We start from the raw sequence: 26,208 nt of genomic DNA on the forward strand, positions 1-26,208 counted from the left end.
ATATAATACTATTATGGCACACTGTGTGTAAAAGTCCCAACCCAGTTCAGCTTTTGTCCTGCTTTTTCACTGTTTTTTACCGTTGACCACATTTGTTCAAGTTCAGATTATGTCTGATACTGTATATTGTACTGTAAAAAAAGGATTAATTATACAGTGGTTGATGAGGTATTAGAGTTACAACAAGTTGTTCATCAGACAGCAGATCATTGTGAATTGTCATATTAATAAAGAAACAGGTGTTATTAACCCTAACTTTGCCCTAGTGCTGGCCTGTGCAATTGGCGGCCCATGGGCCACATCTGGCCTAGAAACAACCTCCAAGTGGCCCAGTGAGCTTGAATTAAATAGGCTACTTTAACGGCAATTTGGATATTTTAATTGTAATATTATTTTATAAAAGATATTTGTCAATAGTAATGTTATTGTGTAGCCTAAATAGTTAGAGCACTGCGGTTGTGGTCTAAAATCCATAAGCAGTCAGGAAACAAAATGAGAAACATATTGATATTTCTTTACATTTCGCTTGATTTGGTCTGTTTGTATTGTGTCCAACAAAGTCTCGCTCAAGGAGAAGAGTTGAGTTGTTGCAGGAAGACAATGATGGCAGAAATGTGAGTGAGAAGTGGAGAGAGGAGTGCTGGGAAGAGTTTGTTGTGTAGAGTACAGAAAGCATAGCTTAGTGTTATCTAAAAGATTTTCAAAGTCATCACTGAATATTTAGCTGATTATTTAGCTGTCTCTTGCAATAACTAAACTCTCGCGATATGATCCTTTCCATAATGTCGTCAGACACTAATAACAATCTGAGCCTGTCAGTGGCAAAAGCAAGCACTTTTAGTGGACATACATGGAGATACTGGTAGAGAGAGATAGTGTGTTATTGGTTTCTGTTATTGCCACTTGTTGTGATTGTGCATTAGCTCTTTTTTATTCTGTTTCCGCACTTTGTGATGTATCTGGGCCAGATACGCTGACCAAAATTTTTTTTTTTTAATTTCAAAAGTGAAACAATAAATATTGCTATTTTTACTACATTCATTTGCGTTTGTTTACAATTTGTCATTACCAAAAGCTAAAAAAAAAAAAAGGTTTTGAATAGCCTGCTGAAAATGTCTGGCCCATCTACATTTCCTGGTTTTAAAATCTGGCCCAGTTGAATTTATAGTTGAATAGCTCTGCCGTAGTGTCCCAGTAAACCATGACAGTGTGACAGTGAGCCAGCGTGTACAGTACCAGGACCCTGAAACTGAAGCAGCTACATGGAAATCTGTCATGATTAATTCTGTTTTTTACACCTGTGATTTTCCTACTGTGACATGTCAAAATGTCTTCCGTGATAAAGGCTTATTATATGAATATGTGGAAATGTATTTTAAAAGAGGCTCTTGAATTGAATCTGTTAAAATTTGGTTAGGTTAACCTCAGCCTGTTAAGTTCTCCTGATGAAAATTCTGGTTAAATTCGAGACCATTTTACAGTTTTCTTGATGCGGCGTTTGATAATATCAATAGAGCCTTTTCACAGCATATATATTGACTCGTCAACAGAAGTTGTAGATAATAACATTAATTATGTTTCTATTCCATTTGAGCGTCCCAGTATAAACATGCACAGTCGCATGGCCCTGAAACTGCAATCACTAAATGGAATGCAACCATCGTTAATGTTATCAATCACACCTGTGCTTTTCCTGCCACGACATGTCAAATTTCAACTGTAAAAAGCTCATATAGCTAACTTGGAACTGGGGTGTTACCTTAGCAATGCAGTAACTGTGAAATAGACCTGCATTGCATATAGGTAGAATCAAGTTTAAATGTGAAGGTCACAATGTGATAATAGAAATAGCCTGAACTGTACAGTTATTTTGGCCACTACATTTTAAGCAGGATGGAGGGTTTACATTAATTGTTCACAAGCTTGTTTACATGGTGAAAAGTCAGGAACTAAATACTTAAGGCTTGATTAAAAGGCCACACTGCTTATGCTTCATTTTCAAGGGCATGACTAGTAACACCTATTAATTATAAGAGTATTTTTTCCAATAGATTTCCAATAACAAAATTTGCGCTTTAGCAATGTATTTCCAAAGACGTTTTCATCTGCAGCAAACATTGTGCATTCCAAAGCCTTTTACCAGAAAAGAATGGAGAGCTTTGTTCTTGTTTAATATAGGTACGAGAATCTGACCATTCATTTAGTGTCCATGGCTGTCAGTTTGGTTTATAGTTGAATAGAACTGGCTGTCAGTAGAACAATACTGGAAAAACACATGCTTTTTAGTGAATAAAATAACCCAGAGGAAGCAGCTAAAGTCAGGACAAAATGGGGCCCAGGACGGAACCCTGAAGCATCCCCTCTTCACTTGTGCCAACTGCGGGTACAAACCTATTTTTCCAACTGTATTTTTAAAAGCTAGTCAGAGAGATTCACAAAATTGGGCATGTGATCCAAATTATCACAGTCTATCGGTTAAATATCAATGATTTAATAAGAATTGCAGTTCAACTAAAAATGCAGGTATTTCTCTGAAGAAATCACTACTTTACTAACTAGATTCATATTAAGAGCAGACAAGCTTGATCATTGTGACTAAAGAGATCACCTAGATGGTAGTGAGATATTATAAATGATATTTACTCACATTGCTCTATAGGATATTCTTGGAATACTGAACAGTTATTAACAATATATGGACAAAGCAGATTTTGCCTTCTCTATCAATACAAATAATTGTCTTCACTAAAACATGAAAATATGTCATTATATTGTTACAAGCTCTTTATTCTTTCAACAAATATATCAAATTACAAACTTCAAATGACTGTTTTTGTGTTTTTTAAATAATGAAAATACATAATAAAGCAGTTATTTTCTACTTTCCATCACAGAAACATCGTCGTACTCACTGTGCTATGCAAGCCTAATCAAAAATGAAAATATATGGAAGCAGGGTGTTATGTCAACACATTAGTGTCTAGTTGGGCACGATATCTCCTTTTATGTGGGGTCTATAACCTCATTATACCTCAGTTCATGATATAAGCACAGCTGGGTCCTGGGAGTGGATGCATAATGTATATTATTCTTTTAACAGGGTCTTACTGTCAGAACTGCCCTGCTGGCTGTCCGACTGAGGCAGAAATATGAATTTTCAGCCGGTGAGTGATCTGCTCTATTGGTTTGCTTCTTACTATCATATCATTGAGCAGTTGTGTATGTGAGTGTTTTTGTTTTTATTTTTGGTTAAGGAAAAAAAAAAGTTTGGGTATGACATTATACATATGACATTGTATTTCAGTAATTTTGAAATACCTAAATACCATCCGCAGTAGATGTGGTAGGAAATAAAAATGTGTAAATTACATCTTTAAACTCTTTTCTCTCTTTCTCTGCTGAAAGGTATACACTGATGTGTGTGTGTGTGTGTGTGTGTGTGAGGGAGAGAGACAGACAAACAGGGACAGAAAGAGAGAGAGAGAGAGAGCAGGAGGGACCCGTATTAGCAGGGACACTTGAATGAATTTGAAGAATAGGTTTTTACATGTTGAACAGCCACAATACTGGGCCCTCGCTAGCAGACAGTACCAGCTTCCCTGATTCAAATGACGCAAACCTGCCTGATTGGAGGGATTTACAGTAAACACTTGTTTCAACAGAGCGTCCAAACAAAACCCAGTCCAGTTGTGTCGGTTGAACTGCTACTTATCTGAAATCTGCGGAGGAAAGAACACGGATAAATCTTTCAAAAGTCAGTAGTCTTTGCCTCTATCTGTCCACATCAGTGGTATCATTCATGATGTTTTTTGTTGTGGAGCTAATTTTGCTGGTCTAGAAAATAACTGATTTAGAAAACCATCACAAATGAATAACATAAAACCACAGAAAAAAAAAAACTAATTTGAAAAGTGAAGAAAAAGGTCTGTTTATGTAATATTCTCTCCACAACCAAACAGTTTAATACAATTACTGCTTGTGGAGTGAGGGCAGCTATTGTGTCCATGTAGCAACAGTCAGCGTTACATCGATTGTGATTTCCTACAGTGGTGTAAATGCACAACGGGATTATATCTGTAAAGTGGCTGTCCGGGTTTGGTTATGTGATCTTGTGAGGCAAAGCTGGCCCCTCAAATTTAAGTATACACAGACACAACTTAAACTCCCCGCCCCTTCTGCGTGTGCATACACACACACACACACGCATATATATCTATATACAGACACACACACACACATATACACACTCTGCGTCTGACCTGGAGGTCAAGGTGCAGTGACTCTGAGGGTTGTCTAACTGGGCCTCTTGAAACTCTTGCCTTGCATTCCAGCGCCCGGAGGAGGGGGTTGTTGCAGCCAGGCTTATTACCAGAGAGAGAGAGAGAGAGAGAGAGGGAGAGAGAGAGAGAGAGAGAGAGAGAGAGAGAGACGGAGAAAAAAGAGTGATTGAGAGAAAGAGAAAGAGAGAGGGAGAGGGAGAGGTGGGGGTAGAAAGAAGCTGGAAGGTATTATGCACTATTTCCTTGCCTTCCTAGAAGCTCCTGCTTGTTCCCTCCCACTCGGCCAGCAGAGTTCCACGACAAAGTAAAGGAAACGCTGAAAACTTGAACCTGCTATTCTCCAGCTGCCTCGGCCTTCTAACTAGCTCACTTGTTTTCTTTTCCTGCCTTTCCCTGCGTATGTTTCTATTTCTCTCTCTCTCTCTCTCTCTCTCTCTCTTTCTCCCTCCCTCGTCCTCTCCTTGTTTGTCTCTCTCTCTCTCTCTCTCTCTCTCTCTCTCTCTCTCTTACTCTGGGCTGTGTGTAAGAGGATCACTTTGTTTCCGTTGCCCGTGCCGCAGACATACATGGAGGAGAGGACTGGATTTGAGGAGATACTGACGGGGGTGCACAGCTGCAACAGTCCCCTCCATCTCCACACCAGGACTAATGCCCCCCTCTTTCTTTCTCTCTCGCTCCCTCTCTCCCTGTGTGTGTTTGACTCTCTCCCTCTGCCGCACTCTCTCTGCTTTCTGCCTCTCCGAGGGGTGGGGGTGCCATATGGGAGCTCAGAAAAATGGAAGTGGATCGGAGATAGACAAGAGAGGAATCTTTCATTCTTGAGCTCGGATGTCGGGATCTATGTGGTAAGTGCTTCTCTTTTTCTCTCTTTTGACTTTTTATTAAGTTCTGTACTCCCCAAGAACAAACATATGCCTGAATTCTCAGCAGTCTGTTTCATTTCTCTTTGCTTTTGATTCATGTGTTGCCAGTAGTTACCTATTTTGAGTTTTTTTTTTATTGTTGACTTGCAGCCCAGTTTTCTCTCATAAAAATGAAAACTATTTTTTCATCCACTTTCTTTCAGTGCATTCAAGTTCACATTCCATTGTAACAATTAGTTGTGTGAGCTGTAGTGATAAGAGCTTTGTGCTTTTGAATTTGTACTAAGTTTTGAGGGTCAAGGTAGAGTGAGAAGGGAGGTGGAGTGGAGGCCGACTGGGGGAAGGGAATCCGGAGGGGTCAAAGAGAATGGCACTTGGCCCGGGCAGCACAATAGCTTGAAAAACTTTTTAGTATGACATTATCACTGCGGAACATGTGCCTGCCTCAAAACCTGGAAACCGCCGCACGTTTCAGCTGACTTGCAAGAGGTTTGTTGTGGAGGCCGTTTATACAGCAAATGAAATTAATAAGTTGCTCAGTGGTTTCACTTTTTCAGGAGCTTGGAAATGCTTAAGTCTGGGTGGAGTGCAGTTCTGAGAGACTGAGTATTGAAGTTTTGACACGCCATCACCCTCACCATCTTGACAAAACTGTTTTTGTCTCATTATATATTTTCAACTGTTATTTCTTTTACAGAAATAACAACAGACAAGAATAAAACAAGATAAAAAGTGTGTGGATGACTTAGTTTGGATAAAGAAGTCAGACAGAACGGAAGAATAGAACAGAAGATTCCAAGTTCACAATGTTCTTGTTGACTAAGCCAGATTCAGATCCAGATTTCATCAGCCAAGGATAATATGCTTGAAAGGATGCTTGTTGCCGTTTATTAGCAGTCGGTTCTTCTCCGTACAATTTTAAAACAGGTGATGGTAGATGTTGCTGCTAGTGAACACTAATGCTTTACTGCAGGCTCACTGAATAACTCCTTTATTTGATAAATGTAAAGGATACCTCATGAGCACTGGACCTGCATATAGATGTTAAAGCTTCGTATATTTATGATCGATTTTACAGTAATGTTGATGATGAGGAATTATTGAATGTAAGATTCCCCGTGAATATTTTTGGCTAGGTTAAGACTGAATATTAATACTATATTTATTTATATATTTATATGTGTGTGTGTATATATATATATTTATCCCCTAAAAAACTTGTCCTTTACTAAATTTAATCAAAATCTTTAAGTTAGAATATAATCTTCTTTAATTAAAATATACTTGTATATCTTTTTAATAAAGCACAATTTTCTATGAAAAGTTCTTTACAAGTTAGTGATATTAACTCCTGAAACTATGACTAGTCTTTTCACTTTAAAGTAAAACAACAACATTTGAACCCAAAAAGAGCTGGTGTGTGTAAGTCTGAGAACTAAGCTGAGTTAAGTAAGCGAGCGAACTCCTTTTAGGAACCTATTGAACTTCAGAGCTGTGATTTATGTGTCTCACCTCGATGGTTCATTGGCAGTTTGGGGTTTTGACCTTGCTCCCTCGTCTCTTTGAGGAAATCAGAACCCGTCTCTCTGCCTGACTCATTCTGTGCCTCCCTCGCTCCCTCCGTTCATTAGACATCTAAGTAACAGGGGAATGAAGTGTCTCGACCGGCGTTAATAGACTTATTTCTCTTGTGAAAGGTGGTGCTAAGGCAAGATTTTAAAGGGATAAAAAAATTAGGCGAGCGGAGTTGTGCCTGTATGAATTTATTTTGGCTGTGTCTGTTCAGCACATTGCCTGTATAACTTATAGTATGAGGGGAGGGTTTTCTGGATTTCACTCACTACCACAGCTCTTTTATAAATACACAACTGTGTCTGCTGCAGAATCTAGTTCTCTATTTTGGGCATGTGGGTCACAATCTAATGAAGCAGCAGAACTACACAGTTTCTTAATGAGGACTCGTGAAGTTACTGTCAAAAAGTTGTATTCTCACTTTATGTAATATGACAAAATATAGAATAGAAATAGAAATTGCCTGCTCAGCACTAGGAAATAGACAAATTTGTGGATTTCTTGCTTATTGATCAATGGCTTTAAACTGAGTTTCACATTTTTTAACTTGAAGGAATCTTGAAATGAACATATTTGTGTCGTCTGCAATCTACAAGCTGTGCTTTGACGAGAGAAAATAAGTTAATAACAGCATTTTGTGTGCTTTTAGATAGCTGGATTTTACTGTTTTATATTTCAGTAGCAGTGATATTCACCCATTACATTTCTGTAAATCATAGAGCACAGTTGTAAAAATATAATTTGTGAGCCTTAATAAAAACAAGCACATTTTTAGCTGAGTAAAAAAAAAAAGTTTCTGAATTCATAGTAGTACAGGTGCTTGAAGAACAAGGCTGCTGTGTTTTGGTGGGTTACCAGTAAGTCAGTTGGTATGAAACAGTTCATCCTCTCATCAAGAACACCGGATTATTTGAATCTTGGAGGTATTTCATGTTTTTATTAGTAGTGCTCGTCTGGTGTACGTCTGCAGATGAACGTCTTGAGTTGTTTGTTGTCCTTTTTGCCAGGTGAAGACATGTTGTCAGATAACCTGCCTGACCTCAACAGCCAATTTTAGCCTCTCCCTCATGCCTCCTCTGGTTATAAATTAGCCCAGTTGTTGTTTGCAAGCAGCGAAAGGAAAAGCTCACTTAGTAGCTGTGATTTATTAGTTGTTAGCCTGCTGCTGCCATGTGAATGACAGAGGTGCCATTCAGGTTGAAAACAGAAAGCAGACAGAATCTGACTGCTTCAGGAAACTGGAGGTGGTTTCCTTTTCTGCCACTCAACCTAGAGAGAAATTACATGATTTAACTACTGGTATTGCTCCTGAGGAATTTTTTTTTGTTGTTATGTCCAAAATACATGGCATGTAACTCATGTAATATTTACCATGATTTTAATAGTGATACATCTATACTACTCTCTATTCCATGAGTTGTTTGATCGTTGAATTAATACCCATAAGGACCTGTGATAGCCTTCAGGCAAAGAGGAAATGGGAATATAAAAGTAAAATTGAAGTGCTTCGTGTTGATTAATTTACACATCACCTTAATGCAACCTCTGTTATGTGCAGTGGTACTTGTAATTGGAAATCCATTTGCTGTTGCCCCTAAAAATGTGTTTTATTTTTTTCCACAGCTGCTAATGTGGAGGCTCTTGTTTTAAACATTGCATCTGGTTGTGACTTTAGTTGCAAAACAGTGAATGAAACCAGGATATATGGTGTATACATGCTAAGAGTCCTTTGAAAGATTGATGACGAATCCATCTCTGTAAATCGAGTTGTGCTTACTCCGATTACAACCTTAATGCAAGTAAGATAACTTTGTTAAGATGTTTTTATGACAGTCGCAATAATCTGAGTATAGTCTTACTCGGGTTATGATCAAATTACTACAGAGAATGTAAACTCAATGAGTGACATCCCTGTTTGCTTCTCTTGCTCTGTTCACAACACCCTCTGTGATACACGTTCAAGCTGTTTTACCCTTTTAACAAGAGATATTTTGGGGAACAAACCTCATACTTTACAGGTCCGTCACTGAATTCTCACTGACTGTAGACCACAGTCACTCCAGAGAGAGAAATTTTGCTGACTACTCTGGGCACACAGTGTGTGACTGTGAATCCATGCTGTTACAGGAAGGAGTACGATATGACTGGTTATGAGAATAACTGCTCTAACAATGCAGCTGTTCATGCAGTCTTAGGAGTTCATAACGATGAAGGCCAAGAGAACAGGAGCCTCCATCTGGTCCCAGCACCCATGTCTCCTGTCAGTGCATTGACAGATATGACTGGCACAATCATTACATCTTTAGAAAGACTTTGTCAGCTTGTTGACCGAGCTTAAAGGGTTGCTCCTTCATTATTCTGAAAACACAAAGTTTTTACTATTACATAATCATCCATATGGTTATGCTCAAACAAGAGGTCCAGCCCCAATTGGGATGGCAAACTTTATTAAAATGAAGGGCAAAGTTTGTGTTTAGACAGGCAGGAGATGCTGTCATGCTTTGTTACAGTTTTTTTTTTGAGATGACATGCTATTTCAGTCAGGGTTTATTCTGCTCAAAGCTTGAATCATCTTCTCTGGTTTAGATCATTGACAGTAACTCTGTGCAAGGCCACTGATCAAAGGTCACACCATCATGTTTCTTAAGAGGGTTTTCCTCCCAGCAAGCTGTGCCAAGCACATGAGTGAAGTGCATATCTTATCTGTGCTTAATTAAGTGGAAAACTGGTTTTCCTCATTTTTTTTTTCCTAAGATACTGTGCAACTGAGCAACAAATGGTGAGTTTGATAATTGGTTTTCTCACTTTGTGCCCAGGCAGAACTCTCTGGTGTTCCTGCAAAAATACCCAAAGTTCCCCAATCAATTTCTGTGTGCTATGTTGATAAGGAATTTTAAGTTTTGTTATTCTTTGAGTTTTTCTCATTGACTTGTTAACACTTTTACAAGCTTCTGTGGTCAAGGTCCTTCAGCCCTCCACCAGGATGGCAACCTGTCAGTAAACTCAGAGGCTTCTCCACCGAGAAGAGATATTCTAAAGAGTTAATTTGTCTCTCATTTCCCCGTGAGCAGTGATTATCTAAAGAAAGTACCATCAGAAAGGGTGTGGTGTTAAAGCTGTGCACGGAGCTTTGGACCTGAGACCCGACACCATGATTTGTTGTTGAATGTTTTAATGTATTCCAGGGAAGTCATGGAAACAACTTAAACTTTATTCATATGGTGAAAGATAGTTGTGACTTCATGGGTCATGAGCAAGACTTACTTTGATGAATAGTATGAAGGTCAGATGGATACAAGGTGTCAGTTAACACTAAGATAATGATGACAGATGATATGCATCATAAGTCAGATTCTTTATTGAATTATTAATGACTTGAGCCAAGTCTTGGGCCTTGCGAATGGAAAATAACAGATGTTTAGTGTTCATTGATTGTTTTCTGTAATGAATTAATAGCCATGACTGCATTTTCAGCTAAACCTATTATTACCACATGAATAAGAAAACTAGAACAACATGTTGGTCTTTCAAACTTAAAGCTATATTAACAAATAAAAAATTTTGCAAACACAGCTAACTTATTGCATGCATGCACACGCACACACACAAACACTCTCATACACACACACACACACACACACAGCATTGAATTCTAGCACAAATGGCCCCCAATGGGTTGGTTATAAAGGGGGTGATGTCATGTCTGTGATGGAGGCTGTGTGTCCCTTTACCAGTGATCCATTTCTTATCCAGCTGTCCTTACTGACACAAAGCAGAGAGAAAGAAAGAACAAAAGAAAGACTGAAAGAAAGAAAGCGTACGAGTAGACATTTATTTTTTTTATCCCCACCCACCTCCAGCCAACATTATACCTGTCATTAAAAAGTCCCGATGAGTAGCAAAAGGTGCAAAATTACTCCTGAATCTTGGCTATTTAAACACCTTATTTCAAGAAGTGCTGATCTTCTTTGTTGAAGCCAATTTACATATTATTTCACAGAAGTTATTATCTTATTTTGTGTTTCATCAATTTTAAAGCAGTTTGTTTTGGACAGTTGCCTGTTTCGTGGGTCAAGAGATCACAGGCAATTTGTCTGCTTGTCTTTGAGCTGACAGGAACTCATCCTCCTTGTTTCCAAGCGAAGGGGGTGCGGGACTTCTTTGTGGAACCGGCTGTGTGTGTGCGTTCATGTGTGTGTGTGTGTCGGACCCAGTGTTTCTAGCCACATGACTCTCTTCACCGTTTTAAACAGCTCAGCTTCTTTAACCACCTCTCTACGTGGTGGTCACATCTCAGCTACGAGGTGGTCACAGACAGTGTTTGGTGGTGGTGGTGGTGGTGGTGGTGGTGGGGAACTGGGGGAGGGGAACCCATAGAAAGCTCAGGGGCACACAGGGAAATGGCTTCCATACATTTAGCATTTCCTCTTTGAGGGCAGTCCAGTGCAGTACAGCGGGGTTGTCGCGTCAAAGCGGTGTGGCGAGGAGGGGTGGAGGTTGCTGGATAATGCAGACACAATGGGCTAAGGCAAACATTAGGAGTGAGACAAAGGACACTCCACTCAGGTCACAGGGGGGCCAACTCTTCCCATTATCTGAGGGAAGTGATCTTAACTGAGGGACTTTTTAAACCCATCAGCAAATTAGGGGCTGTGCTGAGTTGCTGGTGTGTGTTGGGTCATGATCAAAGCCTTGAGAGAGCGTCTGTTTATAGAGGAAGGCTGTAAAGCATAGGACAGCAGTCACAACACGGCACAACATGGGGCAGGGTTAGCACTGAGCATGCTATCATGACCATGTTATCATTGTCACAGCCGGAGTATTTACTCATGGGAAGCAGAGGATAAGTTCTTTCTCATCTACATTAAAAACACCACAAGTGACATATGTCATAGGGTCAGCTGAGGGTTCCTACGCCATATGCATCTACTCCTGTTTTAGCCAGAAAACAGTCACGTTATCCTTTCATGTTTTCTATTTGGTATTGGAGTTAAGGCTTAGTTTGGGAAGATCTGTACATTTTAGTCCTCTTGAAAATGATCATTGATATTGTTGTAATTGTGTCGTCATTAATTATACAACAATATTAGGGTTATGAGTTTTTTTTTGGTTTGTTTTCTAAAAACATACATGCTAAAAGTACTAACCGCTGTAGTGCTGAGCTATAGGTCAGCTTTTAGCATATTTTATTAGCTAAACAGTCTGTCAAATTGGACTCTAATTTATTGCTTGAAAACAAGGCGTCAATTACATGGTAATTACACGCTCTTAAAGCTACTGCTTAACTGCAAGACATCACAAACATTTATGTTGTTCGCCCTCAGTAAACATATAATTTATTTTAGGGTTGTTTAAAATGAACCTTTTTGCATAAAAAAAAAAAAAAAAAATCGCTTAGGAAACCAATAAAGAGAAAAAATAGAAAATAAACGTAGGCAGGCAAATAAACCTATTTTAGGAATCTTCAAAATGGCTCAAGTGAATGTATATATATTCACATGTGGTTGTCCAACTGTGTGTGCTTTTTTTTTTTTGTATGAAACTCTATGCGTGTTTGTGTGACTGAAGGGCCATTATGGGACAGGCTTTTAAGGGAGATCTGGGAAGTGGAAACCTAATACTGCCTGACTGCTGCTCTTGTGTACATGAACCGCACAGCTGCTGGAGAGAGAGAGGAAAGAGGGAGAGAAAAAGGGAGGAAGAAGGGAGGAGGGGTGGGGGTAGGGGGGGGGGTAGAAGAGAGCGTGGTGCGCTCAGTAATTAGTTGTCTGGTTTTGTATTGACCAGTCTGGTGCTTAGGCCTTGGGGACTGTTAAATTTGCTATTGAAACTGAAAGGATTATGCACCCAAAAGAAATTAAACGGGAGCAATGAATAGATTGTGGGCCACATGGTGGACTACTGTTTTTTTTTTTCTCTCTTCCTCTTTTTTCTCCTCTTTTTCCTTCTCCTCCTTCCACCGGCCTTTATTCTCCTTCAATTAGACAAGGTTGTATTTTCCCTGCCAGAAACTGCTGTTTTTATGTTATAGGTAAATTGAAAAAAAAGCACTATAGGGTCATGACAGTTTTATGTCGTGATAATGACACCCAATTTTCAAACTGGCCCATTAAAAAAAAACAAAAAAAAACAGTACACTTGTTTGCTCTTTGCTAACTGTCAAATCCCGAGTCTTCGTTGGGGTCTGTTCATCAAAACGGAGACAAAATCCAAAATCATTTCCGCATGTTAGCTGTTGAAGGGTGTGATGTCGCAAGGGTGTAATGAAATCTGTGAGCGTAGACGTGGTGATTGCAAGCGGGAATTGATGTCTCCTGCCCGGGCCGCCCAGAGGGAAGAGAGATTTGTGTCTCTGTTTACTCCTGCTGAGGTTGGTCGTACTTATTACAGTGGGCACGGTCAGGAGGGAACATCCTCCACATGCCTGCGGAGGCTCATGGCCCAGAGAGACTGTAGTCCCTTAACGATCCAGCATGGTCAAACTGTTGTGCATCCCCCCCCCCCCCCCCTCTGTCACCAGTTCGGTGTCTTAAGGGAGACCAGACCGAACCGTAACACAATCCTCTTGTAATGACTTCCAGCGTCTGTTAAGCAGGCCAGCGCGCTTCAGGGAAAGTTTTAAAAAGGTGGCTATAATACGCAGGATCTCTTGCTTCAGTGAGTTAACATTAGCCTCCATCTGCATCGAGCATTTGAACCTGCTGAACTGTGAGCCTCGAGTGTATCTAGTGGATGATAGAGGGGTGATGTCATGTTCTCTCTCACTGTTTGTGTAGCTGGCAGAGGCCGGCGGCCTGCTGGAGAGGGTCGCATACTGTGACTCAGTCAAGACCAGAACAGCCCAGTGGGACATTGTCCAAAAAATAGGATAAAATTAAATCACTTCTTTTTTTGTCCCCGCTGCCACAAAAATACAGTCTTTTTTTTTGTTCGTTTTTGGATTTCTCTTTGATTCTGTTTTGACATGATTTGAAATCTTGTACCAACATTCCGTGTTTATAATCTGTTTCAGTCTCTTGTAACTTTTTTGATCCGGAGGGGAGTGAACGGTCTTTGTAGATAAGACACGCAATCTGGTCGAGATCCCCGTTTGTGATTATCGTAACGTAAATACAGAAGGGCTCGTGCACAGGTGGCTGGTGCTGGGCTGATGGTAACCAGACCAGACTGATGTCTGCACCAGGAAAATAAATCAATGCTGCAATATCACAGAAAGCACAAGTCTATTTTTTAAAATATGTCAGGGTCACTGAAACATCATATAACACTAGTTTTTCACAGCGCGAAAGAACGAGCCAACTCCAACATAGCAGCAGAGTCAAACTTTGTTAAATATCATCAGGTTGTGTATTCTGTAAATCAAAAAAGTTCTCACAGTGACTGGTCCTAACAAATATCACCTGTGTCTTACAAGGGGCGACCAGGGGAGGCAAAATCCCCGCTGTCTGATTGGGTCTTTCTAAATAAAAACACATACATATACATCTTGCTGCGCCCCAGTGATTAGCAGTGACAGATATTTCTGCGTAGCATGATTCACCGGGCTTGAGACCCCAACAGTTGTGTAATGGAGCTCAGTGTTGGTCCCCCACAAGAGGATAAAGTCAGGAAAAAGGTAAAGAAAATGAGCGATGAAGGAAAGCTGGAGTGAGAATCATCGCTCTAACAGGGACTTTGGAACTGACTGAATTTACATTAATGCAGTTAACTTGCACATGGGATGGTTGTAATTAAATAACTCTGCAGTGTTGTTGCAAAATATCAGGTTGTTAGCCTCTCCCTGCGTCGTACAGTTAGGGTTAGAGTTTGCTTGTGGTGCTTTGTTTATGATTACTGCGCTGCGGCCAGCAACGCACGCTGCGCCTGACATGAGTAAAACAGATTTAGGCTATTTGTTTTACAAAGCCTACACAAATTGTAATTTTACATACACATTAGTGGTAATAAGTATGGACTGAAACACATTTCTCACTGGAAAACTGCTCTTCACATGAGAGTGGTTCCCCTCTCTGCAGTTTTTCTTTTTGTTTTGTAAATGTCGCTGTGAATCCTTTATCTGGTGCATGATTGCATCTACACTGGATACCAGAATATGCATATCCTTTGAAAGGTTTTAGTTATTGCCTTAGAGCCAGGAATTAAGTCTGATTTGTGGTCCTATTGCACAATGAATGATGATAAACTCTTCTGCCAAGAAGAATAGAAAAAAAAATCCCAAATCTACAGTAGATGAACAAAATTGGTCGATGTTTTTCATTAAGACTGTTGTTATAAAAACTGGAAGGTAGATTCAATAAAATGTATACAAACTTATGCAAGCAGTATATTTTTGTTCATTTTAATACCATGTCATATATGTTTGTTATTTTTTCTTGTTGTTTTTGTCAAAACCTGATTTTCACTATTATCAGTAATAGATTACCAATGGATTTGATGATCAGAGGAGCCAGCAATAGAAGCCCAAAAATGTTTTCTGCTAAATCATCTGTATAATACCAGCTCAATGATCCTCTTTTTATGACTCCCATCAGTTTAATTCTCCTTAGCATGTTCCTCCACTTAGTTTATTGCAGAAATATTCCTGCTTAAAAAGGTGGGTCACACCTATCCTGATAATGTGAAAGATAGTCTATGATTCAGTCTGTTTTCTTCCACTAGCTCCTCCTTCTCTACTGCCAAGCCAAAGTGAAAAAATGTGATTTAATGGCTTCTCATTTCAGGCCTCTATGCAGTAAATGTGAAAAGGTGTTTTGATGTTCATTGTGTCTGTGTGTTGCTGCTCCTCAGGACGCGGCGGCAGGCTTTGGGTTCCTGGTGCTCATCGGCGGTTATAAACCTAGCTGACTGAGCTTTCCCCCCCATTTAGGGGTCTCTCTGTCTCCCCTCCCCTCATCCCTCCTGGTAATAGATGGCCTCATCGCTCTGGGTTTGAGCCCACCTTTAAACAACTAGAAGGGGACTGGGGTTTGTCTCCGGCCAAACGATGGAGTGGAACAATAGGAGCGTGTGACATTGTCTGTGTGTATTAGGAGGCCCATGTCTGTCTGAAACACATGTAAAAACACGTGACGGTGCGGTGTCGATACGCCCGGCTTCAAGGGGCCTGCCAGGTAGCAGAGAGAGGATTCAGGACATCCAGGGTATGCAGATCTGAGCTATTTGTTCATTTATACTCTCCTGTCTTTTCAATCCACTTGCTATTTCTCCAACGTGGTCTCATGCTTCTGGGGGTTGCTCGACGCGTACGTCTGTGCATCACGTTCATTGCCGTTTCCTTGCTTCCTGCTGTTTGTCTTTCAGGACAAACCCTTTGTCTGGCTAAACCCTTTATATAGAGTGGTGGGGATGTAGACTGCATGGAGCTGTTCTTGCGTATATGTGTGTGTGTGTGTGTGTGTATGTGTGTCCATTTACGATAAAGCGTTTCTAAATATGTATATGCAATTGTGTTTTGATTCATAAGCTGCAAGGCTGACAGCAGCGTTGACCTTGGCTGGGTTTGAATGTGTGCAGAGAGGAGATAGAGAGAAAGAGTTTCTCTGTGTGTGTGTGTGTGTGTGTGTGTGTGAAAGCAGTTTTTTCCTCTTTTTTATTATTCTATCTAAATGTGCTTATGATGCCAATATTTCTGTTATTTGCCATGGGGGAGGATGTAGAGTTCTCGTTGCAAATGTGTGTTTTCTCACCCTGCGGTGGCTCCCTGGGACAAGGATCTTGCTTGTTTTTTTTTTCTTTAGCATATTCCACATTCATATGGAAATGGGGGGCAGAGGAGGGACAGAATCTCACATCAACTTGATCTGGTCATGAATAGCTGCCAGTGTTTGGACTGACCCAGAGCTGGCTTAAAAGGCACTGCCCAGCCTCTGCCCTCAGACCACAGAGCTGAGAGCCGAGCACATTTTCAGCTGCGACACACACACACACACACACACACACACACACACACACACACACACACACACACGCTCACATATACGCGCTTACACTAAAGATGAAAAAAGCAGATGCTCATAATCGTACTCGCACAATTAGATACACTTGAGCACTTGGGAACACTGAGCGCCGTCTTATTCTCTGTCACTGTCTCTGTGTTACACATACACAGACAGCCATGATAAATCCCAGGGAGACGCCACTGTTGGAATACACTCTTCTTTTTTTTTTTTCTCTCAAAATCCTTTCTTTATTTTATTAACCCACTCAAGCCATTAACTCACGTCACCATAACCTGATAATTGTGCATCAAAAGCAGCAAGAAGGAATTTTGACTTTTAGGTTTAATTTATGTTTTGTTTTTGTTTTTTTTTAAATGCATTTTTTTTATTGTTAAACCGGCCAAGAAATGACGTAATGGCCAAATAACAATGTGCTTCACATTTAAATAACACTGAGAGTTTTATTTTATCGCATTATTTCATCTCATTTAACAATTAAATTATGTGTTTATTTGCATTTTTGTTAAGAGGGGAAAGTCTTGCCTAAATAAAAGGGTTTTTTTTATTTTTTTATTGGAATAGCTGCAATTAAAACAGAAAATATAAACTTCAGTAAGAAACATAAACACATTTTTAATATTATCAGAATAGCAAAAGATACCAAACAATTATTTACTAATCTTTTCAGTTTATTATGGTTTTATGTGAGTAGATAAATAGTGTAACAGGAATATTAAAATTTTGCATTCCTGCTGAGAGAATGTGTGGGCCTGGCTTGGATTAAGATAATTTGCTTTTACTATGCTGTCTGTGAATTAATATTGTATTTCAGGAGTCCCGTTTCTAATAAATTTTGAGTGTGTTTCCTTCTCGAGCGTCTCTGATACAATGGGCCTCCCAGACCGGACTGCTGTGGTTGGATCTAGCAGCAGGGATCCATCAAACAAGATTTGTCTCGGTGGATATGCTGGTTTTGTCCTTCAGGATTAGAGCCCACCACCCATATTCAACCCTAGTCTGAGTTACTTTGTCTTTTATACATCCAGACAGTTGCCAAAAGTGTGCCTGTAGAGTTTTAATTCATTTAGTAACATAGAAGCCTTTCCTTTTGTTTCCAAGCAAAATGATCTCTGCAGTTTTCTCTTTTTCAGTGAACCACACATTTTATGAATTTAAAAATACAGAATAGAATTAAATAAAAACATGCAAAAATGCTTTTCTTTTTTTCAGTTCATAATTATCCAGTTATCCAATTTAATAGCAAATTATCTTTTAAAAATTTCAGTGACACAAATAGAAAGAAACCTGAAATCTGTTTATTTTACAGGACATATTACAGTCTCCTTAAAGGTTTCTTTGCCTTTCAACATGATTTTACATTTGTATTTAATATTAAATAACACTGAAAATTGAATTCAGCACTATTTTCTCTAATTTGCTTTCATATAATTATATTGGAGTTTCATTTGTGTATTTATTTGAAATTTTACACTTTCTTTTTTCCTGTTGTTACATTTTCAGACTCCGTTTTTATGTCCAGTCAGAGCGTAATATACGACAGGCTGAAGCATGGTATGCCGTCCCTCAACTTATAAACACAAGTGTCCAGCCTCAGCCTATGAAAAGAGCAGCGCATTGCAGGAGGGCCTCAGTGTGTGTGTGTGTGTGTGTGTGTGTGTGCTGTTTTGTCTCTCCATTAGCACCCATTGAAGAGACGGTGAGTTAGAGAAGCAGACAGTGGGCTTGTTAACAGACAGGCATTAGTGAATCAGTGTGTGTCTTTGTGAGGGAGGGGACACTCCTCTAGTGTTATGACGGGAGTCTTTCACTGACGATACACTCCACTCCAACACCACAAGTGTCCAGCCGCTGAATAGGGAGGATTTGTTGCTCTACACCTAATTAAACAGTGCTTTGAGTAGTGGTTATGGTGAGGGGCCTTTTGTTCCAATTCACCTTCTAAAGCACCTTCGAAAGCTTAATGTTTGACTTTGGTGACAGTGATGGTTGGCGCGCCTGAAACCCGGGCCTCGCTGTGACAAATACAGGAGCTGCCTTTCATACAGAATGATCACAGCTCTTCAGACTGTGATCTACAGGGACGCCCGATGTTGTATTTCATCTCGCAAATTACTGCAAGTCATCATGTAGAGAGGATTTAGTTTTCCTAAGAAGATCCCTCACGTCTACAGTCGCTATCACAACCGTCCGATTAATTTTTACGTTTTCAGACTCCAAAGCAACAATTTAATCAGTAGTCATAATTGAAATGTGGTGATTTTTTTAACACGGAAGCCAAACGTAGTGAAACAATTTGAGCCAGATAATATAGTGAAGATGTTGTGGATCTGCTTAGCATTGTGGATTTTGAGCAGGGCCGACTCCAGAGGGGGTTTTTAGGAGATTATGATGCCCTCAGTGCTTTGTGTAGCAGCCTATGGGCTTGACCTGAGGGAGGGAGACACATGCCTTTGTGGCCCGGAGAAGGGACAACGGATCATGAGTAATGGTCTCTACGTTAGAGTTTTTTTTTGTGTGTGTGTGTGTGTGTGTGTGTGCCGAGGAGGTTTATGGAAGGTTTAGACCGATCTGTCGGTGCGACGTTTAGACCTTTTATTAAAAATTACATTTCAGCCTGTCGTCTTATCCTTAGGTTCCTCCCTGTCCACAGCAATTTGTAAAGACTGCAATTAAATGAGATTTTCTTCACACATTTTATTATTTTGTTTAATTATTAATTTTGAAAATTGATTCTTTATTTAAAGGCATGCTGTCTCCAAGGGTTTCCACGCCTTTGAATCGGTGAGGTCCGTCACCCTGACAACCCTTAAAGAATTTCATTAGTTTGGATTTCAGGGGAGTTTTGGTGTCATGATGGTCTAAATGCTGTTGGAGAGACTTTGAACAGTTTTTATACAAATTAAATTCTGGGATAAAGATGAGTCCTCATATATATTTTTTACAATTTTTACCTTCACATCACTCAGACTCAGTAATCAACATCCTCTCCTACTATTAAAATGAACGGTAGCTGTGCAGATATACGTATGTCAAATGTAAGCTGTAGTCTCACGGTTTGCTTGCTACCCAATCTGCATACTGCAAACTGGGACAGGATCAGTTGAAAGTGGAGGAAAAAAAAAAAAAAAAAAAACATCACAGAGACAAACCAGAGAGTGGGAGCTGGAACTTCTCATCCTTTGCAAACTCTCCCTTGTATTGTGTTTTAGCTTCGCTGCCTTGTAATGATGCGTGTGCGCAGCTGACACTGGATCGTGTCTTTGCGGCAGTGAGAGCAGACGCGGTGGAGCTGCACTTGGCATTTGGCTGCCACTGTTTCCAGGCAGGATGATGGTGATGATGGGACGCCGGGTTTACTTGTATGTCCCAGGGAACATCTGCCAAAGCTGTTGTACGTGTGTGTGTGTGTGTGTGTGTGTGTGTGTGTGTGTGTGTGTGTGTGTGTGACAGAGAGAAATTCAACACTGTTCTTTGTTATCTTTTAATAGATTTATGCTCTGCCTGTCATTTAGTTACAATCAAAATATCATAGATACAGTATGAACAGTACCAGATCTATGAGTCTCATCATCAGCTCCACTCTGCAGCACTCAGGTATAATTTGAGATAAAGAAAAGAAGACATGCTTCATCAAAAGATTTATTTTAGAACGCAGTATTCTAAGACAAGATGAAGAAATAACCACCAATTTTGAATTTGTTTAAAACCACAGTATCAGCTTAAAAACGTTTATTTTTTTTTAAATCTTATTCTGAAAAATACATACGAGGCTTCCATATTATTTTATACTTTTATTTTGTATCTCGGTATAAAACGTGGGCTCGTGCTGGTGTGTAATATGAGACAGGAAGGTCGAGCGTGTCTTTGTAGCACATTTGGCCGGCCTGTCCCTGTCGCTTGTGCTGTATGTCGGCTCAGTCGAGACCCCACTGACCCCCACCTGCCCCCCATCTCAGCCATTGTTCCTGCTCAAATCAGCCAGCTCTATTTTCAACATGTCACTTCTGTTGTTAGTATATCACTCTTCTGTTTTTTTTTTTTCTTAACCAAAAGGATGAATAATGTATGATAATAATGTGTGATTTGGGGGGATTTGTGCTTTATTTCATTCTCTTTTATACTCTATCTTTATTTTAAGATTTACCTTTATAATATTATAAATATATAACATTATAACACATTTTTCTGCTTTTTAAAATGTGACTCTTTTTTATTAAAGTTATTATAATATTTGTTTAAAATAGGAATGTAAAATGATAAAGAATTGCAATGTCCTAAATTTCCCACTTTTATTACAGTGTATCTATATTACATAATGGTTGTGATACAGAAGTGTTCAGCAGCTGTCAGTATTATTTAGAGAACATTTCTCAGAAGATCTTACTAAATTTGAATCACATAAAAGCCAAAGTAAATAAGCACTACAGTTGAATTGTTGCAGAAGGCTTTTCACTGGTCGTTGGCAACATGGCTTTTCCGTCTGTTTAATGACATCATTTATGTTCACATAAAGCAACATTTTCTTAAACCAGTAGCAGACCTCCTGCCGTAAGCCCTTTGGTTTGGTGCTGTCTGGATGTGGGTTGTGGTGGTAGCAATATTTTCGGAGGCAGGCCTGGTACTCGCTGTGGGAGCAGCCTTGATTGTTGCGTGAACACAATGCCTTTGCCTTCTTACTTCACTGGTTCCTTTGCTTTCCTTCCTCTGCCTTTGAATTTGCTCATTTTCTGCCCTGTTTTGTTCCCCCTTTCTGCCCCCTTTGATTGGCCCCTGCATAGCAACTTGTCACATGGAGCATGGAAGATATAACTGCTCCTCAGGCTTTGCTTTCTAATTTTGATTGCAAAGAGCACATTTACAACTTTTACAATTTTCCTTTTCACCTCATTTAATTGTTTGCTTTATTTTTCCGCAGCTAAACACACTTTAAATGCATTTATTTATTTATGGCTCTTAGAATTCATTAGATGTGTTTTAAGAGATTTGGTCAAAATATTAAAAAGAAGCTATCATGATGACTTAAAAGTTCATTAACAGGTTTAACATTAACATTTTAAGCATTTATTAATTAGATTTTGTACATTTCTTTTACAAAATCTGATGAAGATTATTAAGATAAATCATAAAAACATGCCAAAGATGATTTTTTTCTTCCTAAACCAATTTTCTAAGTATATTTAACAGTAAGTCAGAGGTGTGGAGCCGTAAAATCCCGCGTCAATTAAACAACAAAATGAGTTTTGCTTTATGAATCAGATTGAACAAATAGTCACCTTATCCGCGGCCCCGTCCCTGATTGAACAATATTGATATGTTGACATTGATCGTCTCACCTTTTACTAAAGCTGTCATCGAAGCCCTCGCCTGCCCTCTCTCTTTCTCTCTCTCTCTCTCTCTCTCTCTCTCTCTCTTTCTCTCTCTCTCTCCATCGCCCTGTCAAACGCACGTATACTCACCCTGAAGCGTTTACTGCACGGGGTCAATATGTAAACACACACACACTTAATCTTAATATAAACAGATATCATTTTAGCTGCCTCAAAATAATGATTATATTTAAGTCATTTTTTTGTCGATCGCCAGGACTTGACAAATTAAGTGTATTTTGACTTGAGAGGATAATTATGGTTATTTATGTGTCATATTTTCTAAATTGAAAAATACTAGTTTGGGTCATATAATGCAATGATTAATGCGAAAATCTTAATTCTGTAAATATAAAACAGATGAAACGTTGAGTAGAAAAATAAGAAAATAACAAAGTACTTCAGAATTTTCAACCTCAGCAGCTTTTAGAAATCAAGCTTCAGTTTAAAGATTTATGTATTTTGTCTGTTTTTCTATCCACAAGATTCAAATATTTAATAAAAAGAGGTTTTGATTTATTTGAGTGTAGAAAATACATAAAAATTGAGCATATAATAGCTTCAGACCTCTGATTGCACTCAATGTCAGTTGCTTATTTCTTGATTTATTATGACACTCAAAAAAACGTCACTATCACATGATTTGAGTTAATTGCACACATGTAGAAATTTGTTTAATCTGTAAATAAAAATTTGTATTAAAAAAAATGAAACTCATCAGATTATTCAGTGACCAGTGAAGAATGATGAAAGCCAGCAGACCTTATTCCTCCGTCAATCACATATAAAAAAAATAACAGGCCACATCAAAATTAAAATAACAAGAATTATTAAAGAGAAAAAAAAAAAAATTTAAAAAACAAAAATGACATTCTTACAACTACTGAGAAAAGAAATCACAGCTCTGGGCCCACAACACAGACCTGAGAAGAGAGAGGGGAAAAAATGCTTGCTAAGCTATCCGTTTCACACACGCAGGGACAGAAGGTTCGATATTCATTCGATCGATGAATGAAAAGGCACAATGGCAAAATCGGACGGGCTCCTTTTCAAATCCACGTCTCCAATGTCCCCCCCGCCACCCCTCCACAGTCTGCAGTCGCTGGGCGGCTGGTGTGGCAGGCAGAGAGAGAAAGAGAGAGAGAGGAGAGCAAGGGTTACATCAAGGCTGCTCCCTGGACCGTGCAAACAAGTCTAGACCAGTGACCTGTTCAATGGTTCCTTTTGAGAAGTGGGGCAAGTTCGGTCAGAGCGAGGAGAAAGGCAGGCATAGCCTCTTTTCACTGCCGAAGCAGCTCACAGCCCGCGATCGACAGGAGGTAAGGAGGGCCGGGAGGGCAGGCATCTGCTTCCATGGTTACGGGCCGGGTATGGGGACCCTACTATTGAGGAAGCTCCGTTCTCATGCTCCCACAGAGGCAATGTCACGCATTTTAAAAATGCGTCAGGCCGGGGCGAGGACCATATCCACCAGCGGCAGAGTCGCTCTTTGAGAGGGGAAATAAAATGATAGCACGTCAGTTTGAGGAGGGAGAAAAGAGTAGGGGGAACGCTTTGAGATGGGGGTGGCAGCATGTGCTTCAGAAAGAAAGAAATGCGTCACATGATCGTAGCAAATCCTAATTCAAAGTAAGATGTTTTTACTGCAAGGCGCAGTGATGTTCTCAAATTTGCTGGGTCTACGGTTTGAGCTGCTTTTGTGCAGAAATTGTATTGTCCCGTGGAAGTCAGTGGCACAGATGATTTATCCTCGGAGGGAGCAAAGGTCAAGGTTTATGTGGTGAACTCCTTTTTTGAGAGGCAGAGATATGATTTTAATGAGGATTCTCCTCAAACCAGCAACGTTCAGCTTTTAAGCTTAAAAATGTTTACTTTTTCACAGGGATTTATTCTTTATCATTTATCATTTTTAATTAATTAAAAATGTCAGGTTTAACATCAGTCTTGGCAAACTGCGTATAACTGTTACAATAACAGAGAATGTATGGGAGGATTTGGATTGCAAATATGTCGAATGTGAGGAGTCACATCTGTCTGTTTGTTTGTTGATTTGTTTGTGTTTGGGCACAAGCTGTGTGTGTGTTGAGTTGAATGGATGCTTTGGGCTTTTCTTCATGAAGGAGGGGTGTGTTGGAACGTTGAATTTGGTCATGCAGCTGACGCTTTAGCCCCTAACACACTCCAAACAGAACGGACAGATGGCCGGCCCTCAGGAAGGGCTCGGGGCGTTGGATTTGCTCTCAGACCGTGGGAAAGTCTTTGGCTGACTTCACCTGCTCAGGGAGTTGATGTGACTGGATTAAACAGCAATGAAAGAAGTGAGAAATGAAAACTAACATGGACAACGGTGCACAACGCTTTGTGCAAGTGCGAGCATTTTCTCAAATCCTGTTTAAGGGAGAAAAATGGGATAAACGGAGACACACAAAGAGATTTAGTATTTGAATTTAGATTTTTTTTTTTTTTTTGAAGAACAGCAAACATGTCTTGTATTTTTTTTTTTTTTTTTTGAGTGTGTGCAAAGGGAGAAAGGGTGGATGGGTTCATTCTATTTTTTGCATGTGTCTTTGTAATCCTAATTGGAAACAGTTGATCCTCAGTTTGTTGGGACATTAGACATGATGTTTGGCCATCTCTCTCTCTCTGCTTTTGATTATCTCTGTCTCAGAGAGACGGCCATGTGCACGCTTTGATTTATTGTTTTTAAAAAAGAATGGGGCCGTTTGTCAGGCTTTCATCTGATTGATGCTAAGATGCATGCACACTTCAAATTCATACTCATAAGAAACCACAGGCCTTGCATTTAATGGGTCATTAATTATATGGTTGAACGTGTAATAAAGTTAGATGGATTACTTACAATGAAACATTGTGTTTTGCTCATTTGATTTAGCGTGTTGGAATTTATGAAGACGCCACTTAAAGGTGTGCTGACAAGTGTGAAACACCGTTTCAAACCATACAAATGAATTATGAAAAACAAAAACAAAAATCACTGTCATAAGTGGGATAATGATCAGTGTAGCATGAAGTCCAGACAGGTAGCTCTTCATTCACCACTCAAGGATTCCCCTCTGTGATCTGAGTGCAGATTTCAGCAAAAGACAAACAAAGAGGCTCAGTATAATTCATATTCTGGTAGAATTTGGTATTCTCTTTTTAGAAGTTGCTAATATGCATGCGTCATGCAGCATCCTCACCTTTAATAATTTGAGGATGTGCGTGTCTGATTCTGTGTGTGTTTAGTTACTGGCCATATTATCCAGTTATTTTTCACTCACTCTATGATCTGTTACACATTTTAAAAATAATTTTAAAATGTTCATTTCTGCTGTTTTTTTGTTGTTGTTGTTGTTTTGTTTTGTTTTTTTAGATTATTCTTCCTGGTTTCATTCTGGCAGCGAGTGAGTGGAAAATAAATTTGCCAGATATATTTGTGCACTGGCAAATAATTGCACAGTTGTCATGTTTTTGACAACAGCTCAGGCGTCTCCAATAGTTTATTCACAACCACAAGAATCCCTTACTGCTGCCACTTTGAGTGCCATGCTCTCAATGAAATACTTCATTCCAGTTTGGCTACAAAAAGGCATTATCTTTCATAGAAGTAGAGTGCATAAGAGTTCAGTTTGGGTACGAGTCAAGTGCTCTCCATCCGAGAAGGGCGTGTGTGTGTGTGTTAGGGTTGGTTGGAGGGGGCTGTGAGGACTAATCAAATGTGGTTATGTGCAGAGCAGTGTAGTCAGTGTTTGACAAGAAATGTGAACTTGACTCTGCAGCGCTCGAGAGACCCTTCGGGAATTTAGCGTTGAGCAGTTTAGTCGTAGGTATATTGTGCACTTAAGATTTAGCCAAAGCTGTCTTATTTCTGGAAATAATTTGCACCATAAAGATTAGGTCAGACAGTTGTACATTTGATATTAATTTGCACCACATTCCCTACCAGAGCAGTGATGATGGTAAAATGTCAACAAGCATTTAGATGACATCATTGTTTCTTTTTTTTTTTTTTTCCTGTCTCTCGTTTGCTTTCTCTCTCAGCTCTAATGGCGTTACTCAGACTAGCTAGCTAAGCACTGCACTCAAAGAGATAGGATGCTCCAACTTTTGTCTTTTTTTTCCCCTTCTAATTGTCTATGCGTGAGCTCTTCTCAGGCTCTCATAAATC

General features: G+C 39.6%; 1 long non-coding RNA gene across 10 annotated transcripts in view; it reads left to right on the plus strand.

The window, feature by feature from the left end:
* Positions 1-26,208, plus strand: part of LOC121910312 — a 61,951-nt gene that overhangs the window by 10,732 nt on the left and 25,011 nt on the right. For 9 of the 10 annotated variants that reach the window (XR_006099640.1, XR_006099645.1, XR_006099641.1 and 6 more), the window contains 2 exons: positions 3,101-3,164; positions 4,808-5,125. This is a non-coding gene — a long non-coding RNA (uncharacterized LOC121910312). The remainder of the gene's footprint in view (positions 1-3,100; positions 3,165-4,807; positions 5,126-26,208) is intronic. The other variant, XR_006099643.1, reaches the window with a different exon arrangement.

The sequence above is a fragment of the Thunnus maccoyii genome, chromosome 13, assembly GCF_910596095.1.
Source record: "Thunnus maccoyii chromosome 13, fThuMac1.1, whole genome shotgun sequence".
Taxonomy (NCBI): Eukaryota; Metazoa; Chordata; class Actinopteri; order Scombriformes; family Scombridae; genus Thunnus; species Thunnus maccoyii.